Source organism: Spermophilus citellus (assembly GCF_964194105.1).
Source record: "Spermophilus citellus genome assembly, chromosome: 16".
NCBI lineage: Eukaryota > Metazoa > Chordata > Mammalia > Rodentia > Sciuridae > Spermophilus > Spermophilus citellus.
In genome coordinates this window covers 53,702,289-53,716,576 of record NC_138196.1, presented here as the reverse complement: position 1 = coordinate 53,716,576, position 14,288 = coordinate 53,702,289, and the positions used below count along the sequence as shown (strand labels likewise).

General features: G+C 37.1%; 1 protein-coding gene across 2 annotated transcripts in view; it reads left to right on the top strand.

Annotated features, from left to right (window-relative positions):
- The window catches only part of WWC2 (WW and C2 domain containing 2), a 240,054-nt gene that overhangs the window by 21,657 nt on the left and 204,109 nt on the right, over positions 1–14,288 (top strand). The gene's annotated exons all lie outside the window — the stretch shown is intronic.

Here is a 14,288-nt window from a genome sequence, read left to right as displayed (position 1 = left end):
AGTTGTAATTCTGTTTTGTACCTTGACATTTTGTTCTTCTTAATCTTAGAAATTAGTTGCATTGTTCATAGGTCTGCCTCTTAATAGTCTTTCTTTTCTAGTGTACTGAGTTTTTTAGAACACCATTTTCTCATTTATGAACATTTAAGCACCTCCCACTTTTTACCTTTCTGTTCAAACGTTTTGCTGATACTAACATGCATGAGTCTCTTCAATGTAAATAAATTCCTAGAAGTGAAAAGACTGAACCAGAAGATGCATATGTTTTAAATTTTGATATGTTGTTTCAAAGTGCTTTCCTTGGAAGTTGTACCTATTGATAATCATATGAATTAGTGCCTGTTTCCAACACCTTGGGCAAGCATTGTGTTTTGAAATATTTGATATTTATTACTAATAAAATAAATACAAATGAATACTACCAAAATAGCATTTTCATCTATTATGAGAAATGAGGGGGGTTGAACATTTTTTCACTTGTTAAGCCATTTTATTTTTCCTTTTGTGTGAAGCAGATTTCATATTTTTTGTTATTTATTTTTGTTGAAAAATTGCCATTTTTCTTACTGATTCATAAATGGTATTTATAAGGCAAATTACAAAGTCAGTGGACCAAGAATGGATTTTTACCAAATGGTGCTGGGATGATAGGCCTTCTATGTCAAAAATAAAATTCACACAAAAATCCATACATTGGTTAATGTGGGAAACAAATGTGGAAAAACAGTTTAAGCTATTATAAAATTTGTAGGTGAGTGGATATTTTTATAATACAGAGTAGGTACTAAAAAGTCCACACTGTTTAGGAAAAGATTGATAAATTTGTCTATAATAAAGTTAAAACTCTGATATAACTAAAGATATTGGTATTAAAGTTTGGACTTAAAATATTTCTCAGAGATCATGTGCTAAAAGGCTTGATGGCCAGCCTGTGGTGCTATTAGGAGGTGGTGCAGCCTTTTGGAGAGAGGGCCTGGTTGAAGGAAGTAGGTTACTCAGGGCAAGGCTTTGAAGGGTATATTTTGTCTTCTGCCCCTTCCTCTCTCTTTCTCTTTCATTCTAACCACCATGAAGTGAGCAGCTGTGTTTCATTATGTTCTTCTCTCCATGATGTTCAGCTTTACGTAGACCCAAAGCAAGCAGGCCAAGTGACTATGGACTAAAAACCGGAAAATATGCCAAAATACATCTTTTCTCCTATTAAGTTGTTTTTCTCAGGTATTTTGTCACAGTGACAGAAAGCTGACTACATAGAAAATTGGTAGCAGGAGTGGGGCTATTTGTTGGGTGGTTCAGAAGTCTTTGGAATTGTTTTGTGGAAGGAGTTTGGAAAGATTTGGAGGTGCAGGCTAGAGAAGCCCTAAGATGTAAATATAGCTTTATGTACAATTCTGGTGGGAATTCCACAGACCAGAATGTTGATAGGAAGATGGACAATAAAGGTGTGTATGTGGTTTCAGATGAAAATGAGGACTATTGAGAACTGGATTATGAACCACTTGTTACATTCTGGCGAGGAACTTGTCTACGACATTTTTGTCCAGGTCCTGAGACTTTGTGGGAGGCTAAGTTTAAAGGTGATGGAGTAATTAGTCTGGTGGAAGAAAATTCAAGGCAGCACAGCTTTCAGGCTGTGGCTTTGGTATTGCTGACTGCTTTTAGCCAGGTTTACAGTGAGAATCCTGGGCAAACAGCAGAGCAGATAGGTTTGGAAAATTTCCAGTTTGGCCAGAGAATAAGCCTGTGTAAAGTTGGGGAAGGTATACATGGTTGCTGAAAAGATTAGTACCATTAAAAAAAAAAAAAAAAGGCTAAGTACTTGGTGCTAGGACAATAGGAAATTAGCTGGACCTCATCCATCAAGGGTATAAAAGTATAAACTCATTTGAACGACTATTTTGAAAACGAGTACCCGGGTGCCCTGCTTCTACAGGACCACCTAGGAAATTGTTTCGCCAGGATTGGTTTCACCATGTGCAGCCATCCAGGTACTTGGGCTGTTATAGTCATGGTCCAAGTGGATCCAGATACTGCGCTAGCTGTTGGCAGAACTTGGCATCATCCATGTGATACTGGTTTGTCAGGATTGCAGATTGTAAGAGTTGTGGAGTCACAGAGGCTTCCACCCAGATTTCAAAGGAAGGCCTAGGAGGCTAGGTAGCGTGTGGTAGGGTTGGAATTCCTGTGGATAGTTCCTGAGTGGGCACTGCACGAAGTTGTGATGTGAAGCTGCATTGGAAACCCCGGGAAGCCAGAGATGTCAGGAATATGGGACACCTGTTGAGGGAAGACTCGGGCAAGGAGCAGGGCAGCCCAAGAGAGAGGCTGGGCTATAGCTGGCAAGGCTGTAGGATTGGAGCTGCCCAATACATTTGGGACTCACACCCTGCAGACTTGTGCCCTGGACCCCAGAGTTAGAACTACAGGGTTTAAAGTTTACCCTGCTGGGTTTCCATCTTGCTTTGGTCTGATTCCTCCTTGCTATTTTCCCTTTTCTCCCTTTTGGAATGGGAATGTGTGCCCTGCTCCACCATTGTATCTTGGAAGATAAAATTTTCTTTTTGATTTTACAGGGGCTTACCTCTAGGAGTTTGCCTTGAGTTTCAAAGAAGACTTAGGACATGGACTTTTGAGCAATTCTGGAATTGTTGAGACTTTGAGGACTCTTGGAGATAGACTGATTGCATTTTGCATTATGAGATAGACATGTACTTTTGGGGGGCCAGGGGTGAAATGTTAATATGTTGGATCTAAAATGTCTCCTAAATGTTATGTGCTAAAGCCTTGGTTGCCAGCCTGTGGCATTATTAGGAGTTAGTGCAACATTTCGGAGCCTAGTTGGAGGAACTAGGTCATTGTGGACCTTTGAAGAGTATATTTTGTCCCTGGCCCCCTTTACCCTGTCTCTTCCTGGCCACACTGAGGTAAACAGCTCTATTTTACCATGTGCTCCTACCATGATGTTTAGTCTTTCTGGAGGCCTAAATGAACACGGATCAAACTCTCTGAAATCTGAGCCAAAATACTTCTTTTCTCCTTTTAAATTCATTTTCTCATTTATTTTGTCATAGAAATATAAAGCTAACTGATTAAATGAATAAAATTAAAAGACAAAAAGGGAGGTAATGTTTGTATATAACTAATAAAAATTAGTATAGAAATTTGTATTTCAATAAGTAAATGAGAAGACAGAGGAAATTGACAGCCAGTTCTCTGAACAGGCTACAATAATCATGAATATATGGAAAGATCTCAATTTTATAAGTAGGAAGGGAAATGCAAAGTAAAACTCCAGTGAAATGCAATTTCATGTCAATTAGATTTACTAAAATTTATAAGCCTGACAGTAATAAGAACTTTTATTACTGTAGATATAAGTGTAAATAATAGTACCACTAAGGAGAACCATTGGCATAATGTGTATCAGCTTAAATATTTGCATTATTGTATTCTCAGGATTCCACTTTTAAATCCTAGAGAAACTCTTGCATGTGTGTACAAGTAAGTTAATTGCAGCATAATTTGTAAAAGCAGAAAACTGGTAACAATCCAGTTTCCATCAATATGGGATTATCTCATCCAACTTTTACGATTTAGTTATATAATGGAGTGCTTACTCTTTTAACCAACTTTTTATTTTGCTGCTATGACCAAAAGACTCGACCAGACCAATCGTAGAGGAGGAAAAGTTTATTTGAGGGCTCATGGCTTTAGAGGTCTCAACTCGTAGACAGTAGGCTCCATTCTGAGGGGCTTGAGGTAAGGCAGAACATCATGGCAGAAGAGTGTGGCCAAGGGAAACAGCTCACATGATAGATAATCAGGAAGCAGAGAGAGAGAGACTCCACTCTCCAGAGACAAAATGTATACCCTAAAGGCATGCCCTCAGTGACCTGTCTCCCCTAGCCATACCCTGCATGCCTTCAGTTATCACTCAGTTAATCCCATCAAGGAATTAATTCATAACTCAATCTTTTCTCCTCTGAACTTTTTACATTGTCTCACACATGAGATTTTGGGGGACACCTTACATCTAAACCACAACAGCTACACAGCAGATGAATGTGAATAAACTAGATTATTATTATATATCTCAACATAAATAAATATTGATGATGTTGGTGAGACAAAGAAGTTTCAGAAGTACATGTACATAGAGTGTCTCATTTATGTAAATTTTTTAAAATTCCCATAATGCTAAGGTATATAGCATTTGTAGGTATATGCACATCGATCAAAATTTTGAAACAGCAACGATTTGCTCTAACATCAGGTTAGTAATTATCCCTGTGGAAGAAAGGGTATAAGGAGGTCTATCCTGAAATATATCTATTCTGTATATTTTTAAATCTGAAGGCAAATATGGCAAAATATTATTTCCTAAATATTCTTATTAGAAATGTAGATGTACATTTATTCTGTATTTCGATAAATATTAAGTATACATTTTAAATATTTCTACATGCTTTCTCACTATGCAGAGATAGTTTGTGGTTTAAACTACTATCATAACAATACTAATAGGAAAATCTATTCAAAAGCAAAAATATTCACCTCATTTTTAGTATAACTCTCAACAGTGAAGCCAAGACAGTCTGTCTATAAATACTTAATGAATACCTACCATATATGGAGTATGGCTCTAGGTGGTAGACATACAGTGTGGAATGTCACAAAGTCCTTGCCCTATGAAACTTACTGACTTACTGTTTTAAGAGAAGAAAGTTTATATACACATACACATATATACACATATACATGCGTTTATAAGACATATGAACATGTATTCATGCATAATCATATTCATATGTACATATATACACACTCATAAATATGCACACACCCATCAGTGTTTATTATTTGTTCTCTGGGATTTTTTTTTTTAAAGATTTGGCACAATAATACCCAATATTAGTCTAAGGAACTAACCACTACTGAAATTCATGGTTTGATATTTTCACAAACATATCTATACATTCTGTCATGTTTTTGGAATCTCTTTGATTTTACCCATCAATAATATTTGATTAAACTTTAGTAAACAATAGTGATATTTTATGCTGTAACACTAACAAAATCAGAGAACCAATACAGAGAATAAATTAACAAATCTATCATTCAACAATGGACAAGGAGAAATTCTTATTTAAAAAACTACTAATATGAGGACCTTTACTAACAGATTTCCTAATTTTGAGTTTTGGTATGAAGCTTACATGGTCAATTAAAAATGTATATTGCTTTGTTCTACTGGCTATATTTTATTTAGGATTTTTACATTAATATTTGTGAGGTAGCTTAGTCTCCCCGTTTCTTGGATGCTGTTTATTAGAGTTTGGTTTATAACATTGCTGATTTTCTGTACAGAATTTGGAGCTTTCCATTGTTCCCATATTGAGGAACAGTTCAGGTATCAGTGGAATGTTGAGAGCCACAGCCAAAGGGGCCCCAGCAAACTTCCAGCTGCCAGCAAACTTCCAGCTGCCGGCTGATGATTGGCTCACAGCAGCCCCAGCAACATCTAGCTGATTGGCTCCTCTGCGGTGATGTTCATTGGGCTGTTTCCCTGCCCTTCAGACTGCCAGCTGATGATTGGCTCACAGCGGCCCCAGCAACATCTAGCTGATTGGCTCCTCTGCGGTGATGTTCATTGGGCTGTTTCCGGATGCTTTTTTCAATATCTATTTTATTATTGCCTTTTCCCATATCATGAAGTTCTATTTTGGTTTTTGAGCTCATACAGACCTAAGTTAATGTTTTGCTGATCAGTTCTATTTTTTTTTTTTTGACTATTATAGAGTTTTTAAACATTGCAATGGAGATTTCACCTGTAAAAAGTTATAAGGCCTTTACTATTATGTTATGTGTTGTATGTATTATATTATGTGTGCACACTTGTGTTTTGTGTTATATGTTTGAATGTACGTATGTCCATATATCATATATGATGAGCGCTCATGAAAAAATGGATCCAAATATTTTTTTTTATTCATGTGATTTAAATGGTTTAATTTAAATTGGGTAAATAACTATTAAGAATTGTTTTAATATGTAAACAAAAAAGAAGGTTAACAGATCTGTTTGTTTACTTTCACCTTTCCTTTTCATTATATTTAATAATTCTCTTCAAGATAATGTAAATTGTTAAGAAAATTGTTTTCTATTCTCTTCAAGATAATGTAAATCGTTAAGAAAATTGTTTTCTTTTCTCTTCAAGATAATGTAAATTGTTAAGAAAATTGTTTTCTTTTAGTGCCTTCTGGAATGTTACATAATTTTTTCTTTAGCCATTATTGCCAAAATTCCTATCTTCATCCCAGTGCCGGTGAAGACAAAGATAAAACTAATCTACAGTTTCTGCAATAGCCATCACTGAACTGCTTGCAGAACTTGCCTAAACTATGTGTCACTTGTATGCATTGTGAACTCACTTGTATGCATTGTGAACTATCTGTTGGTGCAGTGACTTGTGGTAGTGTTGGAGTATTTATACTGATGATGTCATCGGTTGTACAATTTTTCCAACAAGAGCCGTCAATTGGCGTGGTGTATCTTCCTCCCTTCTGCTTGTCATGACAAAGACCTCTCCACAGGTGTGGCTGTATACTGGACCGGTAGTCAATGACAGGTAAGATCCAATTACAATGGTACCAACCTAAGACAGGAGGCTGACGCCCTGAGGTCAGCTCATCTGAAGACGGGTAAGGACCATATGTAGTATTGGACAACCTAAGGCAGGCACGGTCCCCAAGCCACATGCTTGTTGTTTAAACAGAGAGGGGGAGATGTTGAGAGCCACAGCCAAAGGGGCCCCAGCAAACTTCCAGCTGCCGGCTGATGATTGGCTCACAGCGGCCCCAGCAACATCTAGCTGATTGGCTCCTTCGCGGAGCTGCTCATTGGGGGACTTCTTTGGCTCCGCCCACGCAACCCAGCCAATCGGCCTCAAGAACAGGAGGATTGTGGGAGGTGGTGAGGGTTGTGTGGGGGTGAGAGGCTTGTGGAAGCCGGTGGTGGCAGTTGGGCTCTGAGGGGTTTTCCCTGAGGAGCTGTTTTGTTTGGCGTTTGTAGTTCTAAAAATAAAGTTTGTTTCTTTTGACAAGTGGCTCCTGAATTGTGCCCAGCCAGACTGCGGCAGTGGAATTGTATAGTCCTTGTGGTTTGGTAGAGTTCACATTTATAGCTTATTTGATGTTGTACTGTTTTTGGGTAGGTGGGAGAGATTGTTCTTGGATAACTAGTTTTTCCCTTTTTACTATGTCTGTGGTTGTTTTCCTGTTCTCATTTATTACTTAATGCCTTTGTGCTTTTTCCTCTTTCTTTCCTTCCTTTTTTTTTTCCTGCTTAATTCAGGGTACCTAATTGTTCATTATTTGAGTATTTTTTCTTAAAGTAACCAGCTCTTGGATTTACTGGTGGAAACTATTGTTTTTCTGAGTGTTTTTTGCATATTGTCTTTATTCCTTCTGCATATTGCATATTGTCTTTATTCCTTTTTAAAAAGTGAGAACACTTTTTAAAAACTTACATCACCAAATTTGAGGTTTGCTTACTTTATTTTTATTATTACATATTAATATTATCATTTAAAGCTATAAATATCTTTTGATCACTGATGACTGCTTTAGTTGTATCAGAGTTTCTGATATGTTGATATCTTGGGATTATAGGTGTGCACTGCCCTGCCCAGCAATTGCATCCTTTTCATGTGGCTCATCCAGAGGCATGTCGTGTCATCTGCTCTCCCTTCATGAGGCTACTTTAAAATTTTTTTTAATTTGTTGTTTTTAGTTATACATGACAGTAGAATGTATTTTGACATATCCTACATACATGGAGTATAACTTCCCATTTTTGTGGTTGTATATGACATGATGCTACTTTTAAATTGCTTAATGAAGGTGTTGTCTTATTTCTCTACTTATGCAGTTACTGTTTTTTAACCTTGCAATTAACAGACAATTTATGGGAGGACACTTTGAGAGCATATAAGAATCCAGTGCTTGGCATATGAGAAATTGTATTTACTGAATGTATTGGTGAATTAATGAGTAAATTTACTTCTGTCATTGTTCTCCAACTATTTTCAGGATATTTCCATATTGACTTCCATGAGTCACCTCCAAAATAGCATATTCCAAAACAGTCTCATGCAGTAGACAAAGTGGACATGAACAAAATTCAACATTCTCAGAAGAACATTTCAAAATATGGATTAGCTAGGTATATTAGTAATTGAGTGACCTGTTGTTTTAAAACAGGATTTCCTAGTGTAAGTGCAAGGGAAAAAGACTTAACAGTTGAATTATGATTTGGACTTATAAATAATATGACCTGATTAATGCTAAGGTGAACTTATATGATCAGAAGAATAAATTCTGCTTTGTCCTCTGACACTCTACCTGCACTACTACATTTGTTTTAGGGATATCAGTTACTTGAAACTAATTCAGCCCTAAGGGCTTAGGGGATGGTGAAGAGACTGGTAATTATGTCAACAGGAAGAGTGGTTGGTGAAAAGGTGAATGCTCAACCTGATGAAGGTGTGTGGTGGGGTTTCTCTTGTAATCAGATTATCATATATTTTATTGTCCAGGACTCTTTAAAGTTTAGAAGTAGACAATAATATAAACTAAGATTCGAAAAGTGGAAACTTACTATTACTTACTTAAAGGAGTCTTCAAATATTTGGAAGTCTGTCTGTGAATGAAAGATTAGACTTTGTATGTGAGAGAGATAGGACCAGAGGACACAAATAAAACATGCATCTTTTTCCTTGTACTGAGCTTTGGTCTAATACTTTCAGTTGCTGAAGAATAGATCGGACTGCCTTACAAGGTGATATGTTTCTTATCACTACTGATGCTAAGGATTTGTATATCTACTCTTTCTAAGGTTTGATGATGTACAAGTTGGATGAATTGATTTGCACCTATCTGTAAATATTTGTGTACTTTTTTCAAGTACTGTGCATGTGTCCATTTTCTCATTAAGTTTAGCGAAACCATTTGTACATCTGGCCTTTTATGTGAGAAGGTTGGAATTCATGTCTTTTGATGGCTTTTTAATGAAAGGTGTATCTCTGCAGTTGTTTGATCTCTTGTCCCAGCTGTAGAATATGTCCATTTTGTTTTTATGCATAGCCTTTTCCTTCTTGTGCAGAATGCAGGGCTGTTATGTTGTTTTTGTTTTGCCCCTGGACTTTTTCTCCTCGTTCAGTACCTGTTCTCTTATCTGGAGACTTCAAGTACATGCTGCTGCATTTTATGTACTGTTGTCTTGTTGAATATAACACTTTTCTCTGTTCTTAATATCCTTTTATTTTTATTTCAGTGTGTCTTTTTATGCTAAACAGAGATGTTTTATTTTTCTTGGCAGAACAGTCTCTTGAAGGGATACAAACTTTAGGCCTGTTCAGTTCTAATTACAGTTGCTGTGGTCATTCCTTGGCTTCCACAGGGCACTAGGTATGTACTTCATTTTTTGGTACCTTGTTTAGTCCTTTATAGTAAATCTAAAAGGAAGATGTAGCTATTTCCATTTTATAAAGAGTTTTAAACCGGTTAAATAATCAGTCTGAGGTGACCCAGCCAGTAGTTGTCTAAGCTGGATCCAAGCCCAACTGTTTCCTTTATCCATGTGTTTATTCATTCAGCCAGTGCCTGAGTGCCTGCATTGGGTCAGGTCCTCTCTACTTCTCCAGATTCATTACAAGTCACCTTCCCCTTTCCTTGCAAATGCACATTCTGGTCATATTGGACATTTTTCTGTACCTCCCTGATGCCAAATAAGATAGACCCAGCTACTGTCCTCATGGAGTGTGGAGTGTAGCTCAGTTAGGCACACATGGAACAGTAGTTTTTGTTTTAGGAGAAGCACAAGGTATAATGGCAGTGTATTGGGGGCCCCTGATTTACTCTGGGAGGAAGGGAGACTTTCTTGGGGAGTTGAGGAAGTCCCATTTAAATGAAAACCCAAGGATACTAGGAGTTACCTAGAAAAGGGCTGGGGGGAGATCTTTTTTGGGGGGACAGGTGTGCTCGTGTGAAGTCTGTGAGCAGGGAGAATCATGATGCCATGGAAGTTCAGAAAGAATCTCTTGTGCGCGCGTGCGTTTGTGTGTGTGTTTGTGTGTAGGTGGCGCAAAACAGGATTGAAGAGTTAGGCAAGGGTTAAATCAAGGACATGCTGGTTTATTCTGAGGGCAAAATGTATCCTTCCATTCTTTGGATTTTTTATTTTTTGAGTATGTAAAAATAATCACATAGTCGTTATTCAAAGGTACTAAAGCCAGGCATGGTGGTGTATGCCTGTAATCCCAGCCACTTGGGAGGCTGAGGCAGGATGATCATGAGTTTAGAGCCAGCCTCAGCAATTTATCGAAGCCCTAAGCAACTCAGCTCTAAATAAAATCCCCAAAGGGCTAGGGATGTGACTCAGTGCCCTTGAGTTTAATACCCACTACCAAAGGTGTGGGGGGAGTACTAAAGGATGTAGCAGAGTCGTCTTCTTCCCACCTTTGTCTTCCCTTCACCCAGTTTTTCCTGTAGACAACTATTAGTTCCATTTCTTAGGCATCCTTTCATAGATGTTCTGTGCATATGTAGGCAGATACATAGCTACATATTTTTTCTCACCTTTTAAGAACACAAATAAAAATGTTATACAGACTGTTCCACCTACTTTTTTCAGGTAACATATTTTGGATATCATTCCATGAAAGTATGTAAAGAACTATGTCATTCTTTCTTTATGGCTATATAAATTCTCTTGTAAGCATGTACTTTAACCCCTTCAGGGGAAGTGAAAAATGAATTGATGGGGAAAGGGTAATAGTACAAGAGAGAGATCATTAGTAAGCCATTTTAGTAGTTCAGGTAGGAAGTAATGTTGACTTGGATTCAGATGGTGGCAACGGAAATGGAGATTAAGTGGTTATATGTAAAACGAAGGGCAAGAGGGACTATTGACCGATGGGATATTAGAGTGAAACTGAGTTTCTGATTTGAGTATTTGAGAGGATGGTGATGTCATTTGGTGGTTGTATAATATTAGAGGAAGGGCAAAATTCAGCTAAATTAAGGTCACTTTAATCAGTGACATGCTAAAATGTAAAAGTGGTGGAAGTGATCTAAAAAGTCTACTTTTTTTTTTTTTGTACCAGGGATTGAACTCAGGGGTACTCAGCCACTGAGTCACATCCCCAGCCCTATTTTGTATTTTATTTAGAGACAGGGTCTCACTGAGTTGCTTATTACCTCACTTTTGTGGAGGCTGGCTTTGAACTCATAATCCTCCTGCCTCAGCCTCCTGAGCTGCTGGGATTACAGGTGTGAGCAAATCTACCTGGCTCCCTTTTTATCTTTGAGAACATGACATACAGTTCTGTAGGGTTGTTAACAAAAGCCTTCTGAATGAGTTTGTAGAGGCTATTAAAATTTGTTATTTGGTAATAAAAATTAGCACATTAGTGGTTTATTGAGGAATTTAACTTGATATTCTACAAAGATGTTGGCTGCTACATAACTTCACAAACTTCTTTCTAGCAAACCTATAACAGATGGTTGCAGTTTTGCAATTTATTTCCAGTAATTAATTTATTAACTTAATGCATACTTATTGCTTACCGTATATAGACTGTGTTAAGGAAGAATGTTCATGTTTTGTGTTGCTTTGAAGTCGTCTTTGTTTCCAGTTGCTTCTCTTGCTTTCAAATTATTAATTTCAGCTGAGAGTTACTTCTTCAACTTAGCTCTCTGAGCTAATTTTTAACTTAGTGTTGTGATACATATTTGCAATAATGGTATTTTTTTACCCATACTTTTTAAGTAACAAAACTTTAGACATATATGAATTATTGTTAAAATAATTCATGTACATGTTGATTGCTGAAACAGATTGTATATATGTGTGAATAGTATATATGTATACACTCATCCATGTATACATATATATGGTATATATGTATGTGTGTGTGTGTACGTTTCTCCCAGACTTTTTTTTATATAGCTGTACTTTTCTGTTAATATGGAATTTCTTTTTCTACAAAAGAGTAGAAATGGTGAGTGGAGGAGGACAGGTTGCCCATGAGGAATTCAGTCCCGTAAAGGTGACTTCAAGTCTGGTCTTCCTAGTATGTTGGTAGTTAGTTCTCACCCAAACATTAATTTAAAAAAACAAAAACAGGTGCCGAGGTGGTGGCTCAGTTGTAGAGCGCTTGCCTAGCATGTGTGAGGCACTGGGTTCGATTCTCAGCACTGCATATAAATAAAATAGAGGTCTATTGGCAACTAAAAAATATTAAAACAAACAAAAAAAGTTTGCCCATATTCCAGAAAGATGGAATTAGAAAACTGTTGGAACTAAAAAATGTTGCATAACTACTTAGGAATCATGAATATTATAGTAAAGTATAGAAAGGTCTGGATTCATTCCCCAGCACCACAAAAACAAAAGCAAAAAATCCTGACTTATTTCTCACAATTCAATAATTACAAAAAATAAACAACAGCCCATAAAATCTGGGCAAAAGATCTGGGCAGATTCTCAACCATAGAAGATGTACTGATGGAAGATAAATGGGTAAAAGATGCTTAGTGTCTATCATTAGTCATTAGATATCTATAGCTTAAAATTGTCAGAGGCCAGTGTACATCTGTTGGAAAGGCTGAATAGTAAACAAGCAAAAAAAAAAAAAAAGTTAATAATAACAAATGCTCTTGAGGATGTGAAGCACCTGGAAATTTCCTATATTGTTGGTAGGAATGCAATGTGATATAGCCACTTTGTTAAACAATTTAATATACATTTATTACTCAACCCAACAATTCCACTTCTGGGTTTTCCTTAAGAAAACTGAAAACATGTTGATCAATTACTGAATGGATAAAGAAATTGACATTTCCATACCAAAATATACCCAGTAGTAAAAAGGAACAAAGTATTGATAGATGTAACAATACAACAATATGGATGATCTTGCATGAAAATATGATAGTACAGTGATCTTATAGAGTATCCAAACCATATAGAGTACCCAGACCATTATAATATACTAAAACTTTTTCAACCTCTAAGAATTAGTTTTTCACCTCCTTGGAAGCAATATCACCCTTTGTCCTCCAATTAAGAATGCTTAGGCAAGCTGTGGCACACATCTATAATCCCAGAGGCTCAGGAGGCTGAGGCAGGAGGATTATGAGTTCAAAGCCAGCCTCAGCAAAAGTGAGGTGCTAAGCAAGTCAGTGTGATCTTGTCTCTAAATAAAATACAAAATAGGGCTGGGGATGTGGCTCAGTGGCCAAGGCCCCTGAGTTCACTCCCTGGTACTCCCCTGCCCCCGAAGAAACAAAAAGCATGGGCGAAGTGAAGGAAACTAAATTCAATAGCTACATACTGCATGATTCAATTTATAGGATTATTTTTTTTAACAGTGCTGGGTATTGAACCCAGGTCCTTATGCATGTAAGGCAAGTGTTCTTCCACTTTAGATGCCTCCATGGCCCATATACAATATTCTTGAAAGGAAAAACTATAAGATCAGAGAATAGATCTGTGGTTGCCATAGGGAGAGGGAGGGATTGACTACATAGGGTAATGTCAGAACTTTTGGAAGTGATGAAAATATTCCATATTGTGATTTTGGTGGTGGATGCACAACAGTATGCATTTGTCAGAATTAGTATAATTGTACTCTGTAAGGGTGAATTTTATAATATTTAGATTCATCTAGGTAAGCCTGACTTTCCCATACATAGTGTCTTAGAAAATCTGAGTGGATGGTCATAGGAATTAAAACCACAATATGGACAGTGATCTTCACTCAAAATCTACTGATTTATATGTTGAAGGATTAGTGACTTAGCACAAACTATTCTGTATGCTAAAAGATTCATATATAAAGTCACAAATAAAACCATAAAAATTTCCCTGGGCAACCCAAGGAGTTATGAAGGATAGTGGAAGTGGAGGTTGTCTAGGGAGTCCATCAAGGATTTGCCTCCTGAGGGCAGAGGCTAATCTAGGTTAAGATAGGAAATCCTTGCTTTTCCTCGGGAATGAGTAAAACCAGGTTGAGATTTAATTTGCAAAAAGAAAAAGAAGAAAAGCTGCCTCTGTTTCTTGGTGGGAACTGACTGGCTGTTTGACCTTCTGACTCTTGGTCAAAGTTCCCCATCTCCTTTTGCATCTAATAGGGGACAAACCTTTTTATGCTACATTTGCTTGTTTGTAGCTAAAATTGGGACTCCTTACTGTAGGCTTAACTGAAGCTTGATGTTGTCATTTAG